Source organism: Heterocephalus glaber, unplaced genomic scaffold, assembly GCF_053883595.1.
Source record: "Heterocephalus glaber isolate CG9 unplaced genomic scaffold, H.glaber_assembly_v1.0 deba00001481, whole genome shotgun sequence".
Lineage (NCBI taxonomy): Eukaryota > Metazoa > Chordata > Mammalia > Rodentia > Bathyergidae > Heterocephalus > Heterocephalus glaber.
Window position 1 is genome coordinate 10,453,369 of NW_028258317.1, and position 25,879 is coordinate 10,479,247.

Consider the following 25,879-nt stretch of genomic DNA (forward strand, 5'->3'; position numbering starts at 1 on the left):
CTAAGAAATAAAAAAGACATATGCTGACAATTATTTTTAAACCCTCTCTATGCCAGTTTCAACTTGAAAATATTTCTGGAAAGGTCTTCACTAGTTATTTGAAAAAGAAAAAAAAAAACCCAGTATTTTCAGATTTCTGTCTTACTAAATCCTTCTAAAAATCATAAAACCAATCTTTTAGTAATATATATCCCTTTCTCCTCAATTCTCCTTTTCTTTCCTTCACTTCTCTCTTCTCTCTCTCTCTCTCTCTCTCTCTCTCTCTCTCTGTGTGTGTGTGTGTGTGTGTGTGTGTGTGTGTGTGTGTGTGTGTGTGTCTCGCTGTCTCCTCTCTCCCTTTGGCTATTCTAACAGGAGTCAAGGTCTCTTTCATGTGTGAACTTTTTAAAATGGATCTCATGTACATTGTGCCTTCTCCCACTTCGAAGTCACAAAATGTTAAGAACAAAAACAGGTCCCTATCCCATGCAGCAGCAGGGAGATGGCCTCCATCTGTCCTTTCAAAGTGAGGAGAACCCCTCTAATGACCAGCAGTCAGGAGTTTGGAGTCTGAGCTCCCAGGCTTTCCTCCTGCCAGTTTCCATCTGCATGGCTTCCCTTACAAATCCCAAACTATGGTACAGAGACAAAAATGTATGTGTCTGCCTATCCTTCTTTCTAGGCACAAATATGTCGAGATGAAGAAACTTTCACACAAGGCACTTTTAGACCTAAAAAACTTATTCATGATTATGCTAAAGGAAAACCCAGGAATAATCAAGTTATGCCCCAGATGTGATATTCTAAATATCGCCAAACCAGCCTCCCACTCCATAAATAGAAGCTGCCAACTACAGAAGTACAGTAAAAACTGCCCAGTTAAGCTCCTCACACTGGACCTTTCTGCTTTAATTGGCCCGTGGTCACACCTCTTCTGTCCCTCTTTTCTTATTCCCCTTTGTCCTGGTCCTGGACTCCTCACATCCTGCCTGAGGCTTAGCTGTTTCAAAGGGCCATTTGATTTTAGGCTTTCTCCAGATGCGGACACGCACTCCACACCCTGAGATCCTGTCCCAATGGGTTTGGCATCTTAAGGAATCCTTTTCCCAGGACCTTTTTTCTTGGACCAAAGAGATATTCAGAAACCTGCCTGTCCACCAGATACATACCAGGCGGCAAAACATCTCCAAGAAACAGGTTGAAAGGGAAAAACAACAAACCGATATCCCCACTAAGAAAAATAATAACCAAGAATCCTCCACATATTCCACACGTGTGTGTCATAAAACCCCAAGGCAAAAATAAAGCCCCAGCTGCCACTGTCACCGCTGCCGCCACCGCAGCCCCATCCAACTCCCAGCGCTGCTGCCGAGGGATGGGTGAAGACTGAGCCTTCCCCAGGGAGGAGAGATCCCAGCGTCCAGTGTTTCTAGGAGGTGATTATGGGGAGCCTTTCAGTAACTCATCATTCATCCCCACACTGACCTGAACCTCACCCCGGCGCCTCTGGCACTGGTGCTGTATAAGAAAGCCTAGGGATGCCCCTCCAGCAGGTGACAGTCCCCCTAGCGTGCGCTCACACACACACACACACACACACACACACACACACACCCACACACACCACTACTATGCGCCTGGGGCTCAGGGGCGGGTGAAAGGATGGCAGGTGCCCACGCCAGAGGCAAAAATCAATCTCAAAGCCTACAGCCGAAGGAGGGAAATCCCAGCTCCTGCGGGGTGGGAGGGTTTGGCATCAGATACCTGCAGGGCGACCCGGCCCGCACACCCACCCACCCACGCGGGCCAGCTCACGACGCAGCCGGGAATGCCTTCAGGAGGGTGGAACTGGACGCAGAGAGCCTCCACGCCCCCTTTGTCTCCACGTTTCCCAAATGACAGGAGAGGAAAGTTTACGAGCAGGGAGGCAGTTGCTTACTGCTGGGTCAGTTTGACACCTCGCAGGAGAAGACACTGCCCGGGATCACCCTGTCCTCCCGCATAGCCCCGGCGCTGCCTTCGTTTGCACCTTGAAACCCATGAGCCACCTGCAGTGCTGCCTCGGGTCTGGAACCTGCCCAGGAGCAGCGACTTCCCGCAGCTGCCCGGGCTGCGGGCGCCACACTCACCTCCGGCGGCTGCTGAGCGTCCTCCGGGGCCGCCCTACTGGGCCGTCTGGCTCCCGGCTGCGAGGTGCATTCAGGCAGCGGCTGGAGACCCGCTTTCCGGGCGCTGCTGCATTCCACCTACGTGGGAGAGCAAGCCGGCGAGTGCGTGCGCGGTCGTATGCAAGTGTGTGTTTGTGCGAGTGTGCGGGTGTGTGAGAGTGTGTGTGCGCGCGCGCCGGGAGGGGGTGCCCGGATCACAGATCCCCCTTGGCGCCCATCCTGCTCTCTGCCTCCTCCTCTGCCTCCCCCTGGCACTGCCGCCTGCACAGGGTCCAGGTTTCAGGATCTCCTGTTTGTTTAATGAAAGGAAAGGAGCAAAAGGCTGGCGGGGAGGGGCAGAAGGGGGGCTGGAGAGGCGGGGAGGGCGCCGGGCCGCGCATGCTCAGAGCGGGACACTGAGCGCTCGCTTGGGAGCCCAGGGCACGAAGAGGAGAGCGTGCTAAGCTGAGAGGCGAGCAAGATTGCGTCCACTGGACCAGCCAGGGCTCTGCTGAGTCCCCGGACGGCAGGAGGGAAACCCAATAGCAAATGTGCGCTTTGCGCGGGGACTCCGGGACTCCGGCGGCTCTGCAAAACGGTGACGGGATCGCCACTCATCCTGGGAGACCACTTCTGCTGCACGCCTTAGGTATCGCCGGGCTCTCCTCGCCCTGGATATTTTTAGTGTTTGGGCTGAGGATCTCCCGGGCAGCTGTGATGTATCTGCCCTGAGGTCCAGAAGGAACCACAGGCTTCAGGTGACACCCTGAACTAAAATGATTTGTGTTTCTTTCTCCCCCTCCCAAGTTTCACTCTATGGAGAGCATAAAAGGGCAGTGTCCACTGGGATCCTCCAAACAGGTTTGATGGTCGAGGGGAGAGAGGAACACACAATGATCCTTCTCTGAGGAACGAAGGGGGTGTAAAGGAAGGTGAGTCTCCAAAGACCCCATATTTAACTCCCCTTGGTGACCGAATTAAACAGAGGAGACATTGGCTCTATTCAGGAGGGCAAAAAAGAACAATGGCGCCATTGTCCCATTTGTGCCAAATGCCAGAACAAGTCTAGGTCTTCATAAGTGGGACTCTGGCTACTTGGTTAAGTAGAAGAACTGTCAACTCGAAAACTGTCCAGTAAGAGAACCTGAACCCGAGATGGCACAGTAACCTGAGGCCAGGGGAGACACTGGGTGAGAGTCTTTGTGAGTGGAATGGAAACTCTTCTTTGGTGAGATTGTCCTATGAGCAGAACCGGCAAATGGTTAGAACCCATTCAAAATCTTCCTTTTTCCCCTCCCTCTTTAATCACACTCCTTGTCTAATCATTTTCTCCCCTGTAGAAGAAACGACACTCAGAGCAAGGAACTTCCTGCAGAATTATTCCTACCTGTTGTTTATTCAATTTTTGTTCCTCCAGAAAAGGACCAGTTTTTGGTCATCCTGGCTGCAGAACGATAGAGCACACCCTGCTCTGTGCAAATCTTTTGCAAGTGTTCATTAAAGATCGCCTCTGAGTGCTTCCACTAGGCAGTGTAAGTGAGCAGATGCCTTCTTGCTGAACTCTGACCCATGTCCCATTCATCTTCCCAGTAATAATGCTGAGTGACACTCGAACAGCAGGACAATTACATCAAATCCTAGAGTGCACCCGGAGGAGAGAAAGCAGCATGTCTAAATACCACCGACAAAAACAAAGTTTAGGAGAAAAGTCTTAGAGGGAGGCAAGAAGGATGGGAAAGTTCTTTAAAAAGAGAAAGAGCTCCGTGTAGTGGCAGGTGCCTTCTCCTGGTGGCTCATTGAAAGGAGTAGAACTGCAAAATCTTTTTGCTTAAAGGACAGAAGTCCGAGGCTCCATCTACTGGGTAGGCTGGGGGATCAGATTCTTCTGAAAAACAGCAACGCATCTATCATGGTGAACCATTCACAAAATGCGGGGCTGCTACTTCTTTGCCTGTTTTTATCAGGCCTTCTCTTTGGTATTGAGCTTAGTGAAAGGCATCTAAGAGAGCTCTGTCTTACTACGCTCACAACAGTGAACAGCATTCAGTGGAATCTCAAGGTGTCAACATTGGCAGGGCCAGTTTTCTTCCTTGAGACAGGAAAGCCATACTTCCTGACCTGACATCATGTAAACACTAGATTAGAGGTGAATCCAAGTATGAGAGACCCAGAACACAGAGGTGAGCTGGGGTGAGTCTCCACTTTTCAGTTCTACCAATAGAAAATAAAACAAATGTACTTTCTCTTACAGTAAATCCAAGAAACATATTCTGTTTTGCCTGGCATTGGGTGAGGAAGAAAGGGATACCACTTCCTTTGGGGCTCAGGAACACCCTGCTCACTATCTCAAAGCATAAAGTAGCTCCAAGGAAGTTCAGGGTAAAGGAGACCTTATAAATTCAGAACTGTAAATAAAGTAAAATCCCTTTATGGTGCTTCTGCTACAAGACAGTAAATAAGCAGTTCTGGAATAGAATTTTACTGTTTGGGGAGACTGAAAGTCAGGGGAGCACAAGGGATGTTAAACAAGATGATGTACATAAAACACTTAACATAGTGCCTAGTGCATAGCAAGCTCTCTGCAACTTGTGGCTATTATTATTTTGGTTATTAATATTTTCATTTTTTAAAAAGCTGAAGATATTTTTCCTATGATTAAACAAATAGAATGGATGAAAGCCACATGCCTTACAGTTTTCCTTCTGGCCTCTTCCAACCACCTCTTCACTCATCACACTTATGTACTTAAATACTAGTAATAAAAAGTGTGCTAAAAAAATGTGTGGCGATGTGAATGGTTACTAACTCCAACTCTCATCCTTCCAAACACAAATCTTGACATTAGGGTGAAACAGCATTGTCTTTCCATAATATCCCTGGAGCACCTTTTGCCACTTATATCTCAGTGGGATTACATCTTTCTGCCTTGCAGAATCTCTTGCTAAAACACCCCACCTACATCTGTGTGCCAACCTTTGTGAGGTTTGTTTGGTGCCTTCCTTCTAATTTTAGCTTTTACATGTGTTGCTCTTCCTAGATAACAGAATGCCCAAGACCAATTAATATGCACATGTTTGGTTCTTAAAGATTTCAGCTTAGGACTCAACCTCTCTACCTACATAAAGGACAATGCCTAAACTTTGCACCTCCATTCATAAAACAAACATATATGTGTAATGGCCTCACCTCTCATGTTAGGGAGATAACCTAATGTGATGGTTGATCGATTGTGTCAACTTGAGTAAGAGAAGCTCAGCTAAATTGGCTCAGCAATTCCACACCCTAGTGTGTGGAAGACTCACCCTAGAGTGGCTTGTCACCTGGATGGTACAGAGGGGAAATGAAGGAGGGCAGATCTGCTTCTGTTTCTGTGGAAGAACTCCAGTCTTTGCCTTCACCTTGGACATCATCTGCAGGCTTCCAGAGCAGACTCTTGAGCCTCCTGGTATAGACTCTCCAGCCTTTCATTGCAGATCCATTGACCTCCTGATATGGACTCTGCAGTGAGCTCCAGACCTTCAACTGAATCCTTAGGTCTCCAGTATGCAGATCCTTTGCACTCTTCCACATCCGACTCTCTGGATGGCCATTGTAAGCCAATCTTGTAAAGTCTTCTATAATTGTATACCTCATGTTATACCTGTTTCTCTACTAAACCCTGACTGATACACCCACCATGGTGGCCTGGCTAGGTATGAATATATATGTGTGTGTATATAGATATATATGTGTGTGTGTGTGTGTGTGTGTGTGTATATATATATATATATATATATATATCTTAAAGAAAACTAGCTATTAAATTTTAAGTAGATCTAGTTGTTCAAAGCATAATATTGATATAAAATAAATTCTAGAACTAATAGAAACAAGTAATAGATTAAAAAATTCAACATTAAACTCTCCAGAGTTATGGCTACTATAGAGATGATTCTTGATTCTTGGAAAATTATATGAAAATAATTTCAGAAGGCTATATATTGGTGAAACATACAACAACTCTGTAGGGATGCAATATGTACCTAATTTCTGCTCTGAATATGAAGTATCTCACTTCCATTTGAATTATATTCTACCTATAATTTTGGTCACTTCCCATATTACCCAATAAGACAATTAGATAAGTTTTTCTTCTTTTAGAAATTTCATGTTTATAGCAGTCTTTTCTGGTTTAGTAAAAATTCCAAGCCATGACTATAAGGGCTAAATAGTGACTTCTTCATGTAAAAGTCAAAATTTTCACTGAAAATTAATAACTATTACAAAATATCCCTATAACTTCTTGATATACTCTATTGTAATTCCTAGCATACCAAGTCTTTTTCTTTAATGTTGGACTTGCCCTCACCTGGGTTAGCTGTGAACCATTTGAAAACAGATTTATTGCTTTTTTGATATTCCTGGTGGCCTGTGAAAGTAGGAAAGTGGTATAAGTTTACTAAATATTTAAAGGGTGAATGAATAGATACATTCCCAAATTAGTTTATGTTGGTGACATGCTGATATTGGCACTCTTTGTAGATAGTGGTCATAGACATTATTTTTTAAGCTTTTGTATGTGATTACCTAAAAATAGGAGTTGATATGAGAAAGGCAAAGGAGGTTTCTGCAGGCAGTTTTTATTTCCTTGGAAACATATCAGTCAAGCCCATTCTAATTTTTATGGTTCAAAAAGCGAATGAGTTTTGGATCAAAGTGTATTATTATTCAAATGACAATTTCATGCTGGCCAACTAATCCACCAGAATAATGTTCCAATTTACTAAACTTTCCCAAGTAGGATGAAATAGGGTTATATTATAGTGGTTAGAACTTTTTGTCTTCAAAAGAAATAATTCAAAAAGTGTAAAGAATCACCCTCAAGATCCTACCCCCCAGCATTTCAACTATAACTGTCTTGAATGAAAGGTAACAGTAAGAATTTCAGTCCATTTTCATGGAAGGGAACTTGGGTGATGAGGAGCAGGTGGAATGGAGGAAAGGAAGCTGAAAGGTCTCAGCTCTGATCACCATGCTGATCAGGGCAAGAAACCATGCTGGGCCAGGGAAAGAACAATGAAAGGACCGAGTGATTAGCATCATGTTGTCTTTTCTCTTTCATCCATTCACATCTCCAGTAAGAGTTTATTGAGAATAGGGTGGGGAGACTTCTAAAGACGCTTCAGTGCTTTATAACCTAATCTCAAAAGTAACACATCATCAATTCTGTCATGTTCTATTGATCACACAGAACAACTGAACCTAATGCTTGTTGCTACTTCATGTCCCTTGATATGTGGATCTCCCCATGTACCATGATTTAGATTTTGGGTTGAAACATTATATTGCCCAGGACCCAAGAACAAGTACAGACCTAGAACTGCATGTCTGCACTTGGAGTGGTGGTACCTAGACACCTATCATTGCTTCTCCTACTGCTCTTACTTCCTGGTGCCATCCTGTTCACTCTTCTTAGAAATCTCACTAGGAATTGTGAGAATCATGCCTTGCCTTCCCTTGACTTTACATGCTGCAGACATTCCATTGTTAGTGTTTCTTGTCTGTAGACCCTGCCCCAACACAATAAAGGGAGATCTACTAAAGTCTATCTGTTATTTTCATTCTGTTCCACGCTATCAACCAGGAACCCTTCACTCTCAATGGCTGATATATGACAGCAGTGTCTTCATTTTTACCATCTTTAAAATGAGACAACTAAGCTAAATTACTCACTTATCACTTTTTAACAATATAGTCCCGAGATCAACAAACTTCTGTAATAAAATAGATAATAAGTATTTTAGGCTTTGTAGACCGTATGGTCTCTGTCACAATGACTCAACTCTACAGCCACAGACAATGACTAAAAGACGGAGAATGGCTATGTTCCAATGTATATATATATTTATAAAACAGGTGGTGAGCTGGATTTGGCCCATGAGCTACAGTTTTCCAACTCTGAATTTAATCTTTTCTTTTCTTTTAATCTTTTCTTCCCCTCTGTCATCAGCAATGCATTCAGTAGAAGGAACTTGAATCTTGCTTTCTATCCTGCCTATAGGGAAAAAAAAACATGTTGTTGATGCAAGAAATCTTAATCCATTGTCATTCTAGGTGCTCCTTGACAGCAAGCATGGTTATCACACTGTCTTAAATATATACTTTTAGAAAATTAATTTTTTCTGTTTGTAAAGCAATGGACTATGTTTTTCATACGAAATAATGTCAGCAATGATAACTATACTATTTTTAGCCTAAAACCAACTTATGCAGCCCTAGAAATTTAATGAGAGAAATATCTTAAAAGAAAATGAAAAAAATAATGTGAACGTGATAGTCCTGCCTATTAAAGCAGGTAAATATATCCTAATTACAACTAGCACCTTAGAAAACTGCTTTACTAAAGACAAATAAACTCGAGCCCAATAAAAAAGAATACATTCATGCATAGTCCCATTATAGGATTAACACCTCTACTGAGATGAACTCATATAATTGAACTGCTGGCTGAGCATTTTTACAACATTCAGCCCAAGTTATGAAATTCAGCCTATCTAAAAATTTTCATCCTCCAAAGTGATCTGCAGATTCAATGCAATCCCTATTAAAATCACAACACTTTTTTAAGAAATAGAAAAATGCATCCTAAAATTTATGTGGCACCACAGTGGACTTCAAACAACCAAAACAATTTTGAAAAAGAAGAATAAAATTGGAGGTTTCACTCTCAGTGATTTCAAAATACTACAAAGCTAATCAAAACAGTGTGGTGCTGGCATAAAGACATATAGACCACAAAAATAGAATAGCGAGCCCAGAAATAAACCCTCATATATGGTCAAATGATTTTTGACAAATGTGCCAAGACTGCTTAAAGGAGAAAAGACAATCTTTTCAACAAACAGTGCTAGAAGAACTGCTTGCCCACGTACAAAATAATGAAGTTAGACTCCAACTTTATACTACATACACAAATTAATTTCAAGTGGACCAAAAAATCTAAACATAAGAATGAAAACTATAAAGCTTTTGAAAGAAAACACAGTAGGAAAGCTTCATAACACTGGATTTGGCAATGATTTTCCTTGGATATGACACCAAACACACAAGTAACAAAAGAAAAAATAGATAAATTTATTCACATCTTATCTAAAACTTTTTAAACATCATAAGACATTATTGAAAGAGTAAAACTACAACACATAGAAAGTAAGAAAATATCTGCAAATCATTAGGTGATCAAAATATATGGTAAATGTTTAAATTAAAAATTAATTACAGTAAAAGACACCACAATTAATCTCCCACAAAGAACTTCCTCTCACTTTGAACATACTTTATCCCATCATTCTTGCCATTTTCTGAAGCAGTTCTAGTTCTCTTTCATAACTTTATGAGGTATGAAAAAAAATGCAGTGGATGCTACTGACAAGTGCCGTCCGATGGAAAGGCTCATAAAAACATTATGGTGTATTCTCATCCACCTTATTCACCAGCTCTGGCACCATGCTACTTCTGGATCTTCTCTGAAATTAAAATGGTCATGACAAGTAAGCATTTTGAGTCAGTTCAGGATACCATGACAGCACAACTAAAAACACTCACGAAAAAGGACTTCCAGAACTGTTTCAGAAAGTGTCAAGAACAATGGGATAAGTATGTTCAAAGCAAGAGGGAGTATTTTGAGGGGCATTAATGGCAATATGTCTTGTACTTTAATAAATTTTTTAAATTTAAAAATTCACCTTATTTATAAATTTAAAAATCCACCATATATGATAAGGTGTTAATATCCAGAATACATAGTATTGCAAATCCTATATGTAAGGCATTAATATCCAGAATGTACAAAGAACTCTTATAACTCAAAAACAACTAACAAATGGGCAAAGGAGTTAAGCAAAAATTTCTCCAATGAAGATACACAAATAACTAATAAGCTCAGGAAAAGATGTTCAAACTTACTAATCATTAGGGAAATGAAAATCAAAACCACAGTGAAATACTGCTTTACACCCACTAGGATGGCTACTGTAAAAATAAAAATTAAAAAAAAAGAAATAGGAACTAACAAGAGTTTATGAGTACATAGAGGAACTGGGACTTTTATGTTCTGCTGGTGGGAATTTAAAATGGTGCAGTCCACATCCGGAGACAATGTTTAATCTGGGTGCCCTGTAATCTTCTCAGATGGACACAAGTTTGCCACCACAACATCTGAGACACCTGAGGCTGCATTATGAATGTATTTTTCAAATCCCTAGGCTTCCTGGGGAAAGATCATAAAACCAAAATTTGAAAAAAAAAATTGGTGCAATCACTATGGCAGCTCTTTTAAAAATGAACACAGAATTATCATATGATACACCAAGTCCATTTCTGGATATATACCTTTAAAGTTTGAATGTCAGGACATGGAAACATATTTGTACACCTATATTCTTAGCAGTGTTAATTAACAATAACCAAAAGGTGCAAGTAATCTAACTGTCTATCAACAGATGACTGGATAAACAACATTTGCCATATGCACCCAGTAGAATATTATTCAGTCTTGAAAAGGAAGAATATCCTGATACATACTATAACATAGGTAAACTTTGAAGACTGAGTGAAATAAGCTGATCACAAAAGTCCAAATACTGTATGGTTCCACCTACACAAAGCATCTAGTATAGTCAAAGTAATAGAGACAGAAAGTAGAAAGGTGGTTGCCATGAGTTATAATCAGGGAAAATAGGAAGTTATTATATTATTTATGTGTACACAGTTTCAGTTTGGTAAGAAGCTAAAAGTTCTAGAGATGGATGATTTTGATGCTTGTATTTTTAAAAGATGCATATTTGTGATATGTATATTTTACCACAATTTTTAAGATATTTTATTTACTCTCTCAATAGCTACCTTGCAGCAAGCTTTCCCTCTCAAACATTTCTATTAATGATACTCATGCTTTAGTAAAAAGAGGTTATCAGGTGGACCATGAATTAATTCCAGATCTGAAAGGAAATGCTTTAACTTCATACCCATAGGCAATTCATTCTAAGTTTCATTTTTCTGGTGTATAAAATATAGAGAGTAATTAATATCTCCAAATCAATGACTTAACATAACATAAAAACTATATGGCAAGTAATGGGTACTACTTTAGGTAAGCAGAAACTATCATCAGCATCACCATTCATCATGTTTCCTCCCCAAAAGTCATGTGAATTTTTTGTTTTAACTATCAAACTTTGATATAGATATGAGTGATGACTTGAGGTTATCTGACTGAAACATTTTAAGAGCATGTGCTTAGATAACCCCACTTTGCTCATAACTGATAAAGGATACATTAACCTAGCAAAGTGCCACTATCCTGACTAGGACAATTCTCAAGAAATTAGATACCAAATGACATAAACCTCTTCATAAATATCAGTGATAATCTACATCAACATTATTATCATCAGCAGATCATTTTTATCAGAACTAGTTACTTTTAGTTTACATAGCTCAGAACACCAAAGATTCATTTGAGGCTGGTTATCTGTTGTTTTGACTTGTTGTCTTCCCCATTTGACAAGTAATGACAACTTTTACAAGCTCCTCCACGAAATTACCATTCTCCAACTATTATAGAACCCCAACTTAATTAACCAGTTTCCCATTGCCCTAGCCATTGTAGTGTCTCAGAGATGGCAAATGGTCCAAAGCAGGAAAGTCAGATTAAAATCCACATCTTTGGCTTGCATAAAAAATACGGTCTCTTTTTATTAGAATACTAGACAGGAGGCAGGTCTGCCCATGCCCTACTGAGGTCCTGAGTCGCACAGAACACACTGAATCAGCCCACTGCAGACAGGCAGGTCTGTACACACCCTACCAAGGTCCTGAGTTGCGCGAAAGATGGCGAATCACCCCTCTGCAGACAGGCAGCCACCTGATTCCACACTAAAAAGACGTAGAGGACAACAGACCACCAGACCAAGGTACTGAGTCCCACTGTTCCCAGCCCAGAGGTAGGGGCTTCTGAGCTGTCGTCCCACTGCTCCTGGTCCAGAGGAAGGGGCTTCAAGGCCACCATCCCTCTCACCCCTCCCGGCCCAGAGGGAGGGGCTTCTGAGCCACCATCCCACTGCTCCTGGTCCAGAGGAAGGGGTTTCCTGGCCACCATCGCTCCTGCTGCTCCCAGCCCACAGGAAAGGGCTTTTGGGTCACCATCCCTACCGCTGCTCCCCACCCCTGTCCCACCTCACCCAGATCAGAGGAGGTAATCCGTGCAGGTGCTAACAGCCCCCCACCCTAGTCGAAATGAGAAAACATGTAAATAAGTCTCAAAACCAGACTTCCAGATCACCTACAGCAACCCCAAAGGGAAATGACATGGAACACTCTGATACTCAACCACCTGGACCCACTGAACTGGCAACAAAAGGGGATCTGGAAAAAATGAAATCAGAAATAATTTCTCAGATAACAGGAGAAATTGTGCCCCTAGTGCAAGACATGATTAATAAATCTAGAGAGGTGCTGAGGAACATGATGGAATCCCAACATAAGAAGCAAATGTAATCCATAAAACAGATACACATAGATTTCCAGGACATGAAAAACTCCATTGAAAGTCTACACAACAGAATGAGCCAATGTGAGGACAGAATTTCACATATAGAAGATAAGATTGCACTTAGTGACCAGGAAAAGAAAAATTGCTTCAAAATTATAAGGGAACATGAGAAATCAATCCAGCAGCTGCTAGATGATGCAAAAAAGAATAACATAAAACTGATTGGGCTGAATGAAGAAACAGGAGAGACTGGAGATGACATAAAAAATCTCTTCACAGAAATAATGGCAGAAAACTTCCCAGGCAGGGGAAAAGAGCTTGACATACAGATAAGTGAGGCATATAGGACTGCAAATAGCCTTGATCAAAAAAAAATCTACACATAGGCATATAATTGTTAAGATTCCAGAAACACAACAGAAGAAGAAAGTTCTCCAAGCAGTGAGAGTAAAGAAACAAATCACATACAAAGGAAAGCCCATCAGAATCACAGCAGACTTCACAACACAAACCATCAAGGCAAGAAGAGCTTGGAGTGACATATTCCAAGCCCTAAAAGAAAACAGCCTCCAATCCAGATTGATGTACCCTGCAAAACTATCTTTCAAAATTGATGGAGAAATAAGATACTTTCATGACAAAGAGCACCTTAGGAACTTCGTGAATACCAAACCACCACTCCAAAGAATTTTACAAAATATCCTAGGAACAGACATTGAGGATCACAACCCCAGGAAGCAAAGCAGAATGAACCCATTTGGCATGACAAGAAATTAAATGTAAAGGGGGAGAACCCAGCAAAAAGAAAAAGTCATGGCAATGACAAGTCAATAGTTTCAGTTATAACCATCAATGTTAATGGTTTCAATTTGCCAATCAATGGTAGAATGGGTCAAGAAGCAAAATCCAACAATATGCTGCATACAAGAAACACACTTAATTCAAAAGGAAACTCATAGACTGAAAGTTAAAGGGTGGAAAACAATTCTGCATGTGACAGGAACCTGTAAAAAAGCAGGAGTAGCTATCCTCTTTGCAGATCAAGTAGATTTCAAACCAACACTGATTAAGAGAGATGAAGAAGGACACTACATCCTTGTAAAGGGAAAACTCCAAGAGGAAGAGATGACAATCATAAATATCTATGCACCAAACACTAGTGCACCCAACTATATAAAACAAATACTAACAGACATGAAAAGTCATATATGCACTAATACAATTGTAGTGGGGGACCTCAACATCCCACTGTCAAAAATAGATAGATCAACTAGATTAAAAATAAGTAATGAAATACGAGAACTCAATCGAACTCTTGAACAAATGAACTTAACAGATGTTTACAGAGTCTTCCACCCCACAAAATCAGAATACACATTCTTCTCAGCTGCACATGGGTCATTCTCAAAACTAGACCACATACTCACACATAGAACATGTTTAAGTAAGTGCAAAGGAATTGAAGTTATCCCCTGTATATTATCAGGCCATAGTGCAATGAAATTGGAGATCCATAGCAAAAGAAACTCAAAAAATTTCATAAACACATGGAAATTGAACAACACACTTCTGAATAACCAATGGGTCACAGAGGAAATTAAAGAAGAAATCAGACAGTTCCTTCAATTAAAGGACAATGACAATACAACATATTGGAATCTATGGGACACAATGAAAGCAGTCTTACAAGGAAATTCATAGTAGTGAATATGCATATTAGGAAAACAGAACGAGCCCAATTAAACAACCTGATGCTGAATCTCAAGCTTCTAGAAAAAGAAGAGCAGGAGAACCCCAGAGCTCATACAAGGGAGGAAATTATAAAGATCAGAGGAGAAATCAATGCAATGGAGCCTAAGAGAACGATACAAAAAATCAATAAAGCCAAGAGTTGGTTCTTCAAAAGAATAAACAAAATTGACAAACCTTTAGCCAACTTTGTCAGAAAAAGGAAAGAAAAGGCCCAAGTCCATGCAATTAGGAATGAAAAGGGTGAAATTACAACAGACCCAGCAGAAACCCAGAGGATCATCAATACCTACTTCCAGAACCTATATGCCAATAAGATGGACAACACAGAAGAAATGGACAGATTCCTAGAAACATATGAGTTACCAAAGTTGAACAAAGAAAACCTAAAAATTCTGAACAACCCAATATCAACCAATGAAATTGAAAACATAATTAAAAATTTATCAACTAAGAAAAGCTCAGGCTCTGATGGCTTCACTGCTGAATTCTACAAGACATTTAGAAAGGAACTGCTGCCACTGCTGTTTAAACTCTTCAATAAAATTGAAAGGGAAGCAATACTCCCAAATTCATTCCTGGAAGCAAGCATCACCTTGATCCCCAAAGCAGAGAAAGACCCAACTGAAAAAGAGAACTATAGGCCAATCTCACTAATGAACATAGATGCAAAAATCCTTAATAAGATACTGGCAAACAGAATGCAGAAGATCATCAAGAAGATCATACACCATGATCAAGTGAGATTCATCCCAGGGATGCAGGGATGGTTCAATATATGCAAATCAATCAATGTAATACACTATATCAGTAGAGCCAAGGACAAAAAACATATGATTATCTCCATAGATGCAGAAAAAGCATTTGACAGAATCCAACATGCATTTATGATAAAAACCCTACAAAAAATTTGAATACATGGTCTCTACCTCAAACTGATAGAAGCCATCTATGAAAAGCCAACAGCCAATATCATACTAAATGGTCAAAAACTGAAATCCTTCACACTAAAATCAGGAACAAGACAAGGATGTCCACTATCACCACTCTTGTTCAATATAGCTCTGGAAACATTAGCCACGGCAATTAGACAAGAGAAAGAAATAAAAGGAATAAAGATAGGTAATGAAGAAGTCAAATTGTCATTATTTGCAGATGACATGATACTCTATATAGAAGACCCCAAGAACTCCACCAAAAGTCTTCTCGACTTAATAACCAAATTCAGTCAAGTAGCTGGTTACAAGGTCAACACACAAAAATCAATAGCTTTCCTCTACACCAATGACAGACTCACTGAGAGAGAAATAGAGCAAATAATTCCTTTCACAATAGCATCCAAACAACTGAAATACCTAGGAATCATCCTAACGAAAGAAATCAAAGACCTCTTCTCTGAAAACTATGGCACTCTGAAAAGAGAGATTGAAGATGATATCAGAAAATGGGCAGACATCCCCTGCTCCTGGGTAGGAAGGATTAATAGAGTGAAAATGGCCATACTTCCAAAACTGCTATAGAGATTTAATGCAATTCCAATTGAGATCCCAGCAGCATACTTCATAGACCTCGAGAAAACAATCCAAAAATTCATTTGGAACAAGAAGAGACCCAGAATAGCAAAAGCAATTCTAGGTAACAGAGACATGGCAGGGGGTATCACAATCCCCAACCTGCAACTATACTACAAAGCTACCATGATAAAAACAGCATGGTACTGGCAAAGAAACAGACTTGAGGACCAGTGGAACAGATTAGAAGATGCAGAAACAATGCCACACACACTCAGCCATCTCATCTTCGATAAAGGAGCCAAACACCCTCACTGGAGGAAAGATAGCCTCTTTAAGAAATGGTGCTGGAAAAATTGGGCTTCAACTTGCCAAAGATTAAAACTAGACCTGTATCTCTCACCATGCACTAAACTGAAATCAAAATGGATTAAAAATCTCAATATTAAAATAGAAACTCTGAGCCAGTTGGAACAGTGGTCAGGTAGAACCCTTGAAGACATCGGTGTAGGAAAAGATTTTATGAACAAAACCTCAGTTGCCCATGAACTAGCACAAACAATCAACAAATGGGATCTCTTCTTATTAAAAGGCTTCTGCACAGCAAGAGAAACCACCAGCAGTGTGAAGAGACAACCCACAATGTGGGAAAAAATCTTCACCTGCTCTTCCTCAGACAAATGTCTACTATCACAAATCTATAAAGAACTTAAAAAGATCAGACCTCCCAAATTTAAAGACCCAATTGAAAAATGGGCATCTGAAATGAACAGACATTTCTCAGACAAAGAAATAGAAATAGCAAATACATACATGAAAAAATGTTCAACATCACTGGTCATTCGAGAGATGCAAATGAAAACAACACTGAGATTCCACCTCACTCCAGAAAGAATAGCTTCTATCATGAAATCAACCAATAAGAAATGCTGGCGGGGCTGTGGGGAAAGAGGAACCCTGCTCCACTGCTGGTGGGAGTGTAGACTGGTGCAACCACTGTGGAAATCAGTATGGAGATATCTCAAAGAACTAGGACTGGAAGTCCCATTTGACCCCACTATTCCACTGCTGGGGATCTTCCCCAAAGAATTAAAAGAATCATACCACAGTGATATATGTGCACCCGTGTTCATAGCAGCACAGTTTGGGATAGCTAAAACTTGGAAACAGCCCAAATGCCTGTCAACTGGAGACTGGATAAAGAAAACGTGGTATTTTTATAAAATGGAGTACTACTCAACCATAAAAAATGAGAAATTAGAGACATTTATAGCTGAGTGGATGCACATTGAGGTGGTACTCTTAAGTGAAATATATAGGACACACATGTGTAAATACCAAATAGTTTCTCTGGTGTGAGAAACTGAAAGTGTAAATAAGGACTAAATGTATAATAGGTAATGTGAAATAGGAAGTAAAGGGGCAAAGGGGAAGGAAGTGGGAGGGCTAAGGGAAAGGACAGAAGGAAATGGGATTAATATGAGAAAATGGAAACATCGGAACAAAATCTTTGTAAATAGGGAGGACTGGAGGGGTTGAAGGGAGGGCTGGGCAAGGGTGAAAAATAAGAACCAAGAGAGACTATGTAAAGGTGCAAATTTCCAATGATGAATGTCATTATATTGTATACCTAAAATGTACCAATGATTAGAATGAATAATTGATAATGCAAAATAGGAAGAAAAGGTCCAAAAGGGTAGGGGTAGTGGGAGGCACAGGGGAAAGGAAAGAAGGGAAAGGAAAAATGATGAGAAATGGAAAAAATAGAAATAAAGTCTTTGTAAATAGGTAAGGGTGGAGGGTGTGAAGGGAGGACTAGAAATGGGGAAAAAATAAGAACCAAGATGCATTATGTAAAGGTACAATTCCCAATGGGAAATGTAATTGTGTTGTATACCTACAATGTACTAATAAAAGAATTTAATCCAAAAAAAAAAAAAAGAATACTAGACAGTTAAAATGGTCTAAGCCTGGCAATGCCATCAGAGAATCCTAAATACAATTTTGAATTCCTGATCCTACTACTATGTCTTAAAGCATCATTGGACATTTCAGTTATTTGAGCAGTTAATTTATTTTTTTGCTTAAGGCATTTTGAATTACGTTTTCTTTCCACTGCCCCATTGAAAATGTCTTTGCAGATATATTAATTTTGGCATCTCTTTATGAATAATAATGGCAAACAAAAGAGCAACAAAAGGATGGGATCAGCGTTTAAAGGATTCCTATGTCCATATTAAAACTATTTTAGGCAGTTTTTAAACATCAGCATACATCTGATATGTCCTCTTCCTCTTTTCTGAATAACCAGATTTGAAACCTGGTGCTCTGGAAGGCTAACACCCACCGTTAGACAGATGGAGCTGAGGGGGCAAGGCAGAGGCCAGGCAAATCCTGCCAACTCATTTGGCCTCAGGCCCAGCCTGACTGTAACCACCGATGCCGTCATTATCCAGCAAAGCTAATCTGAGTCCTCTTCACTGTCAGCTTCTCTAGGATCCTGAACATTACAGTGATGTTACAACTCCTTACTCCTTGAGGCCTGGTGGGTACATGTGCCAGTCACAGCTTTATATGGACGATGAGGTGTCCCTGGCCAGCAAGGCAGGCTGGAGCACCGTCCCATAGCAGAGGCTCCCGCACCACAGGGAAGTTGCTGGAACAGCTGTCACCTTCTGATTGCCAGGTGATGAGGTGGCTTACTGGGTCTTCCTGCCTTCCCCACAGCTCTCAGCGCTGTTCAGCTCATGAGCATCAACTTTCAAGAGAAAGACTTGTTCTTGGTTCATCTTCCTCATTAAGTCCATCCTTTGTCCTGCATCCAGTAGTGATATAAAATATAACCTTACTATGGAACTCACTGGCTGAACTCTTCAATGGCTTTTCCCAGCTTGACACACAAGGTTCTTCATGATTTTTGTCAATAGTATGTATCAGCCTCGGACCTTGTCATTCATAACCCACTACCATCTTGCCTCTTTTCAACTATTCCAAATGTGCCAAACTTTTTATCACCAGTACTTTTTACATGCTATTCTCACTTTCCCACAGCCTCTGCAGAAATCTTAATTTGTCCTTCAAGTGCTAGCTCAGATATTGCCTCATTCACAAACTTTTCTCTGAATCTCTTAATGTATCTCTCCTCTGCACTCCACGGGACTCTGAGTGTGCCTCAGCCTAGCAATTCCCATACTATATCCAATCACACATTTATATGTGGGCATTTATATCTATGCTTTGTCTTTCCAACAAAATTGCTAATGTGATAGTATTAAGAAGCAAGTCCTTTAAAAAAGATTAAGTCATTAGGGCAGAATCCTCATGCATGAGATTAGGGACAAATTCATTGCCTTTCCCTCTTCCACTATATGAGGATGAAGTAAGAAGCCCTCACCAGATCCTGTGTCTTGACTTTGGACTTCCATCTCCAAAACTGTGAGAAAGTAATTTTCTGCCCTTTATAACTTACCTGCTCTCAAGTATTTTGTTACAGTAGCAAAGGAAAACTAAAGTAATATGTGACTCCATTTATAAACTATGAATACATTGAAGATAGAAGTTATGTCTTTTACCTGATACATACTAGATACGTACCATACATTTGTTGAATGAAGAAATTAATGACATTATGAGTAGCTATGCTTCCCTACTAGAAGTAGGGTATAAAATGTGACAATAAATGACTAACTCTTGGGGGTATCTCACTTCAAGAAAAAAACCCTACCATTATCTTCTGCTCATCAATAGGAGTGCCTGCTTTAAAGTGAATGTGGAAGAAGGGATGTAGCAAAGTGGTAGAGGGTGTGTTTAGCATGCAGGAACTTATGAGTTCTATCCCTAGCACAAGAGAAGAGAAAAAGGAGAAGACAGGAGCAGAGAGGAGGGGAGAAGGGACGAGAGGAGAGGAGAGGAAAAGGGAAAAGCGGAGAGGAAAGGAGAGGAGAGGAGAGGAGAGGCCAAAGAAGAGGAAACAGGAATTGTTCTAGTCTTGACCTGGAGAAGCAGGTGGGCTACCATCACTGTTCCTATTAGTAGGTTTAATAGAAAAGATATCTTAGCTCTGGAGCATCCTACTGCCACTTTAACTGAACTAAATCACTTTATCTCTGAACCCACACCCCAAAGAGCAGCATATCACAGTTGCATCCAGCACTCTAGGAGAAAGGCCCTGCTTTGGCACATCAGTGGTGCCAGTGCTCTCACACTGTCCATGGCTCTGGTGGGGACAGGCAGCAGCTACTATGCACTCATGCGTAAGGTCATGAATGTCAACCATATTGAAGGCACTAGGGACTTCCATGACATGTGCAATGTTGGCTCAGTATTTTGTCACAAAGATTGGCATCTGTGCTAATGATGGTGGACATCAGCACCAGTGGTGATAGCGAGAGTCTCTCGTCCAAATTAATGGCTTTTCCTTGCCAGCAGCAAGAATTGAAAACTAGGAAATTGTTGTTGCTATGTAGTAAAAGAGAAGCTGTTTTCATCAATACTTTTGTTCCCATCTGATACCCTCTAAAAAACTAGAAGAAGCAAGGGAATCTTTTTTATGTCAGTAACACCATTTCCTCTAAACTGATATGGCCTAAGATAACATTATAAATTCTTAGGCACTGCACTGAAATAGAGCCCCAAATATTGAATTAAAACCTTGGATATGCTTTTTATTTTCCACACTGGCATCAAGTAAGAACTATCTCAGCCTCGTCGTTTATCATCTGTAAAATAAATAGAGTAAAAACCCACTTCATTGGATTAATAATGAATTAAATAAGATAAGATATATCAAAGTCCTTTACAAAAGTGTGATCAGCAGCCACTCAGCACAGCATAGACAGTGCTCAAAAGTAGGTTTAACTGAAATACAAGGGAGCTATCACTAAACACAGCACTGAATTCCTGCCAGGATAAATTGATAGATCCTCATTCCCTCCACTTCACATCAATATGGGCAAAGAATTGACATTCATCAGATGGTTTGCAGCTAGGTGGAAAAAATATGCAGGACTGGAGTCTCCATTTTGGTGAAAAAGATGCTCTCAAGATTCCAAAGGAGGAATCACATTTCTTGAGTATTTTTAGAAATTCCCACAGTCCCACAAAGTCCTGGTGAGTGCACCCTGAGGAAGTGTGGTTGTAAAAAAAACTGCAGGGAGTAGTTAGCTGCATTCTCTCTTGACTGTGTGATAGCATAGGGTTCTGCTGGTTGTGGGTAATGGAAGTAACAACAGCAACAACAACAATAAAAAGACACACACACAGACACAGCTGCACCACCCACTGTGAACAGAAAAGGGCAGTCTTGGCTAATTGGCTCTTAACAGATGTCTCCCTAGCAGTGCTTCCGATGATTACTATGTAGTCATGATTCAAGTAAAGCAGGAATCAGCAAACTCAAAGAGCCTGTCGGGTGGGCAATGGGAATATCAGGAATACTGTGTAGAGAGGCCGATGCACAGGAAAGGTCCAGGGTAAACCAGAGAGTTTATGTCCTCCAATGGGAGGACACTGTCATCTTACAAGAAAGTGACACCGTATTATCTCTCTTGTTTTTCAAGAGAAACTACAAATCAAGCTTTAGAGGAAACCTTTACTTTAAAAAATTAAATAAAATCCATTTATAAAGGCAAACAAAGAATCCCTGTGTTGGCCAAGAAAACAGACCTGTGAGCAAGAATCAACCTATGGCCTGCCAGTGTGCATCTCCGATTTCTTGCTTTGACAGGGACTATAAACCACATAAGTTGACATCCTAAGCCTGTGGGTGACTGGATTATGCAGTACTCATCATGAAACCACGAGGTGCATTAGGACTCTGAAGAAAAGAGCAGTGACGTGGTAGGGCACAATTTCTTGAAAAGCAGGGGTAGTCAGGTGAATGAGGTGATAAAGGTCTTCCTGCAAAGCGCACAGAGCATAGAAGCAGTCCACAGACACACACACACCCCTCAGATGAGACCTCATGATTGGCATCAAATAAGCAGAAACATATGCAGTGAATTCCATAATGGAGTACTGTAGATGAGTGGAAATAGCAGTATGCTAAGAAACAGAATCCTTTATAGCTGCAAATCACCTAGCTTGGTTTCTTTCTCTGTAACGTCGTGATGAAAATAATGTGCTCTTTGTAAGGTAGTTTGGAGGATTCAATGAGGTGGCATGTTTGGTAACTAGTATAATCTATCATTATTATTGTTATTATTATTATTATTATATTAGCAGCATCAAAAAGTTATTCCCCATGCAGACAAAGGCTTTTACTTTTACACAAGTTTCACAGCTCCTAAAAGGGTGTGGATCCTCACAAACATTGGGTTTCCGTGGTTTTGCATATTACTACTGAGGAAAGGCTGAGAGGAATAATCTGAGGACCAATTTGCAGAGTGCAGTTCTGCTTCTGCCTCTCCTAGCTTCCTTCATTATCATTCTCCATTGGGATGGGAGTGGACAGTCAATAATGTCATCTTGGGCAGGAAGAAAACTCCTCATCCAGAGCTCTTTCCCAATAATAAAGCCCTTTCCACAATGGGAAATTCAGAAGAAAAATGAGGCTATCACCATTTTCATTGCAGCTGACATATTTCACTTCACCACTGCCTAAGCAAGATCTTTGTAAGAATGGAGAAACAAATGCTTAATGACATTTTCCAAAGAAGCGTGATGTGTATGTGGGAGCTGATCTGTAAATGTAGCTCCGGTTGAATAGATGGATGCTGTGTGGCTATGGTTTTGAATTTGTCAGCCTGTCCACCTGTCGATTTCCATGTGCATTTACACATACTCCCTGTCAGTCTTAAAGGTTGGTCTACTTGCATGTCTGGTAAGCAGATAAGCTATCACAAAATGGGCCACATACATAAATGCCTGTAAATCCCCTCCCCCCAAAAATTAAATTAACAGGCAATTAATTCCTTTCTGGCCACCAGTTATGTGTATTCATCAAAGTGAACTAATCAGCCCAACAGGCAATATTTGATTATAGGCTCATTTCTTATGGTCTCTCCTTGAAGACTTGAATGGTTATGTGAAGAACTACAGAGATTGTTGCTAAGAAGGCATAGGTATTATATGAAGAAGAAATAACTGATTCTATGTTTTGGTAACTACTAAAATTTATACTTTAAATAGAGGAGACTACAAGCTGCAACTTAACATTTATATGGTGGTCTTCTTTTAGGCAATAAGTGTAAACCTCCAAACCAATGAATTGAATTTTGTCAATGAAGTACAATAAGGATCTGAATTAATAAAAAGAATTAGTTGAATTTTTCGGCAAATCCTCTCTCAAGATACTCCAGTTTTTATGTTACATGTTTATACAGGATACATTCACACTGAAAGCACAATCCAACAAAGGACAGTTATAAATTTTTAAAAAGTTAATCAAATACAAAGAGAATATTAATATCATAGAAGACAACAGAAAGACAAATTTTAACTACAAGGATTAATAAAATTTCTTAAACTTTGTCATGAATTTTTCTCCTTGTTTTTGTTCACCTGAACAAAAAGCGAAACACAGAAATATCATACCCCAGAAAAGACAAGAAGAGTACCAATTTCTCATGGATACAAAGCATTGTCTTTTTATTTTTATTTTATATTATTTCATTATATTATTTTTATTATTTTTCATATTGTAGTTCTATTAGTATTATTTCTACTACTACAAGTATCATATGATTAGCGAATCAAAGGTCCAAACATAGGGCCGGGGATTTAGCTCAGTGGCACCATGCCTGCATTGCAAGTGCAAGGCCCTGAGTTCAATCCCTGGTGCCAGAAAAAAAGAGAGCCAAACATGATAGCTTCCACTTACTATGCGTAGGAAGAATAACTCATGCCTTCCATAACTCAATGAGTTACATATCCCCTATAATCATTTTCTATACATTTAACTATTTCTCAGTAAACTTTGGTAATCCACAGCATACTTCATGGGATGTGTAAACTTCCTGTTCAGTTTCAGCAACATTAGATTGTGATTAATTTAATAAAAGAAATTATTATAAAAGAATGAAAAATGTAGATAAGTACATTTTATAATAATGCTAGAATAGGATATCAGAAATTACTTACTGTCCATCTCTGTAATCTCCTGTAATAGTGTTTGAAAAGTCATCTCATTACCTTAGTTTTGATACATGGAAAGTAGGAAGAATAAGACACATATCTGAGTATTTGGATAAATGGCCCCTCTCTCTTGTTCCACCAAGGCTTGTGTAACCTAGCCTGAACCTAGTCAACAAGCAACAGCATTTATGTACCAGAGAGCAAAGGGTGAATTTAATGCCTGCTTAGTCCACAGGTATAACAGTATGACAGCAAATTTCTTAAATGTAGTCAGAGTGGAATCATAAAGGAGAATCTTCATTTACTCACCATACAGGACTGCACTTGAGTCTGTACAAACTGACTGCTCTATGGAGGAGCCATCTTCATAGACAAAAGGGACAGTTTCTGATAATTCATATCTAACACAAACATCTACCCTAAAGAAAGCCATAAGAGGACAATGCATATTTTCTACTTATTATTGTGTCAGTTGTGGTAAATTGAATTTTCCTAGTATCCTTATTGCTTATTGATATTTCAAGCTTATTGGGATAAAATTGTCCATAATGCAATTTAATTAAATTTTAATATCTGTAGAATATATGGTGAGATCCTTGTTTATTATTCCTGACATTGGTTATTTGTATTTTCCTTTATAAAAATAATATGACAATGATCTGTTATTTTTAATGTTTTTGTTAGTACATGCTTGCAGCACATGCATTTTACAATCATCTTGGGAAGCTTGTACATGTACATAACACAGCTTATTTCTTTTTTTAATCCCTTTCTCTCCCACCTCCCTCCTTCTTCCTCTAATTCCCCTTTCCCTCTTTTCTTATTACGTCCTGTTTTCTACTTTCTAGGTGTTTAATTTACTGGATTTTTTTTCCTACTTTCATAAAACAGATGTTTAATACTTTGATTTTTAGTCTTTATATCATGTGTATGTACACATATAGTTCTTATATACTTTATTACTTTTAAATTAATAGATAAAATTGCATATAGATGCAACAAAGGAGTTACATTCTGATAAACCCATGACAACTTGAAAATATCAAAAATCAAAAATGCCTTTAATACACCTAACCTACCAAATATCATAGCTTAGCAACATATTGTTTCTATTGATAAATCACCTCTCAGTCTGTTATCCCAGTCTTCTTTTACAAACTGCTTTTAAGATTCTTATGAAGAGTGAAATTTTAACTTCATTTATCTACTTAGAGTTCAAGGGGCCTCTTGAAAATGTGACTTCATGACTTTCTTCAATTTTGAATATAAATATGCCACCATTTATTTATCCCTTGCCACACTGATGAGCATCTAAGATTGCAGATTTTTGCTATTTCACCCAGTGGTGTAATAGACATCTTTGTGCATGCCTCTCTGTGCACCTGGGAAAATATTGCTAGGCAGAGGATGTGTGCATTTTAGATTCTTGATAGTTACTCACAACTTTCTCCCCGAAATACTTTCCCCATTTATAGTTCTAGGAAACAGATGTGAATGCTTGATTAGTAGTAATACCACAAACTCCTAATTTCCATCAATGTTATTATCATCTTTTCGTGTTATTAATGATTATTTTAATAATTTGTCTATTTATGGCCTTTGCTCCATTTACTATTTATCTCATCTTTTCACTTTATTTGTAAGAGCTATTTAATATTTGAAATAGTATTTTAAAATATGATGCTAACTGCTGCCTTAGGTTTTTGTTAATTTTATAATTCAACATTTTTAAATGTATGTGATCAAATCTGCCAATTTTTTTCCTTCTGCTTTCAAAATTCTCATCACCTTTGTGCATTTTTATTATGTATTAGTTTTTTAATTATCATAAATTTCATTTGATAATTCTGTATGTATTGCATGAACCTTATTAATGTGGGAGAAATGTC

General features: G+C 39.5%; 1 protein-coding gene and 1 long non-coding RNA gene across 7 annotated transcripts in view; both read right to left on the bottom strand.

Moving 5' to 3' along the window:
* Plppr1 (phospholipid phosphatase related 1) overlaps nt 1–2,514 on the bottom strand; it is a 300,303-nt gene extending 297,789 nt beyond the window's left edge. For 5 of the 6 annotated variants that reach the window (XM_021261201.2, XM_004848219.3, XM_087184235.1 and 2 more), the window contains exon 1: nt 2,109–2,511. The gene's annotated coding sequence lies outside the window, so the exon portion shown is untranslated. Of the gene's footprint in view, nt 1–2,108 lie in introns of all 6 variants that reach the window. The other variant, XM_087184236.1, reaches the window with a different exon arrangement.
* Nucleotides 2,515–6,164: 3,650 nt separating this feature from the next.
* Nucleotides 6,165–25,879, bottom strand: part of LOC147825810 (uncharacterized) — a 364,844-nt gene continuing 345,129 nt past the window's right edge. Inside the window, exon 4 of the long non-coding RNA XR_015440151.1 lies at nt 6,165–8,160. This is a non-coding gene — a long non-coding RNA (uncharacterized LOC147825810). The remainder of the gene's footprint in view (nt 8,161–25,879) is intronic.